We start from the raw sequence: 2,238 nt of genomic DNA on the forward strand, positions 1-2,238 counted from the left end.
GATCAATTAATGAATATTTTTTTTCCATTTAATATAAAGCAAGACATTACATGAACGCATTATATGATAACGTTAAAAGTAACTTCGACTAAATTTCGATTAACTTAATGAATAACTCATCCGTCATCAGATGTTCATTTGTATACAATCAATATAGAAGAATTTTAATTTAATCTGGGCAGCCAATTTAATTCACTTTTATTTTCTTCTACTTTTAAGAATAAAAAAAATAAACAATAAATTAAATCAAGATTAAAGGACCTATTGTAGTTGTAACTCTTAACAACATAACACTACAATTGCAGTTGTTAAGAGTTACAGAATAGACTCCTTAGATCCAATTTCACAACTCACGATTATCTCTTAATCAATTTATTTATTATCTCTTTTTAATTCTAGAATTGGAAAGAGATGAGAAACAAGTTGGACCTCGGTTAAGACTTAACCATGAGTTGTGAAACTGGATCTTAAATCAAGTTAATTTACACTTGTAGAATTGTTTGCAATAAAATTTCAAACTTATATAATTCATTGTAAACGAATTTCTTCTTTCTTTTTCACGTTAAATAATATAAAAAGTGTAATTAAACAATAAAATAATAATTATGATGCAAGCAATAATTAAATTAATCGGAATTTAAGTCAAGGTCGTCCAATTATAAAAATCATAGGAAAAAAACCATAAAATCATATATGTTACATGCATGTTAATGTTATCGAATAGAAAATTATAACATTGACGTAATATTTAAGTTGATAATTAGTTGATGTTTTATTCTGGATGGGGATAATTGAAATAAAGGATAAGCCAGCTTATAGCACATACATTGATTTATTATACGATAGATTGTTCACAGCTTATTATTGTTTCTCTATTTTTATAGCAACAGCAAATATACTATAGTTTGGTCAAATTAACAAACGTTTCTCTCCAATCTGCCGTCGATGTGATTATCCACGTCGCTACCGGATATAACATGAATAATTGAGCCGACATCATTGGCAGGTTGTGATACCGGAGGCCAAATCAATCATCCGGGCATGACGGCCTCCGTTCAAATTTGCCATTTATTAGTTTCTTTCTCTTTTTGATAATCATTTTCATAAGAAGACATCCACAAGAGAGGTCTAATTAGATAATTAACTATGTTCACACAGCGCGTACTAAAAGCGTACTAAGAAGTCCTATATCGTCCTTCCACGGTTACTTCCCACGTATCAAAGATACGCGCTGTCCCCCGCTTTTTTTCTTTTTTTTTTGTTCTGTTTTGTTAAACGTTTACACGAAACAACGCAATGTGTAATTCAAAAGAGTTCCCACCCCATCCCCTTTTCCCGAAGAAAAACTCTTAATGTTAAGAAAGTACTCCGCCACGCGCACTACTTTCTCATACGCCCGTCGTCGTTTATGCCGCATTAAATGCCATCGCGATTAACTGGCGAATCCGTCTTATAAGTATAGTCCCTACTTTTATAATATTATATACACTTATTTTTGGCACCAAAGTTGTGAAATTGTCTTTTACATTTTCTTTTTCTCTTTTCCTTCCGCAAATCGCACGATGCCAGCGAAGATCCAACGTGTACGCCGATGCGTCCGAGAGCAGGTAATAGGTATCTTGTTCGTTCGTCTCGTCGGGCGAATCGCTTGGTGATCAATTATAGCACTCGATTAATTCGTGTGCCGATGCACTAACGATCGAAACCTTGGAAGCTCGAGAAACAATACTGCCTCCAATTCGCGTGGTCCTGTCCCCCATCATCGCCCGTTACGCGTGCCAACGATCTTTAAGTACGTCAGCGTGTTTAACGTGTTACAAATCCTATCTCTCCTTTTCTTCTCTCTCTCTCTCTCTCTCTTTTGACATAGTTCATACATATACATCTCTTTGCGTCCACCCATCTTCGTGTCAGGTCTACAATGAATTAGTAGTCGACAGTCTTAAGTCTTATCGGTGAATCGGTGACAAGGTTGGCCACAGCCAAACTTGTACGATTAAGACTACCGGTTTTTTTAAGTTAATTAGTCAAATTTAATTTTTTTCCTTTCCACTGATCGAGCCAAACGACTCGCTGTACAATTAATGTGATTCATTGTGAATGCGAAAAATCGTAATCGCCTACTTAAATTAAGACTTTCGGTTACCGCCTACTGACTCATTGCAGATCCGGTGTTAAGCCTTGCGTTCCATGGTGGAAAACATCATTCCGAGATCTTGGATAGAAAAAGAATTGATA

The sequence above is a fragment of the Trachymyrmex septentrionalis genome, unplaced genomic scaffold, assembly GCF_001594115.1.
Source record: "Trachymyrmex septentrionalis isolate Tsep2-gDNA-1 unplaced genomic scaffold, Tsep1.0 scaffold66, whole genome shotgun sequence".
Classification (NCBI taxonomy): Eukaryota; Metazoa; Arthropoda; class Insecta; order Hymenoptera; family Formicidae; genus Trachymyrmex; species Trachymyrmex septentrionalis.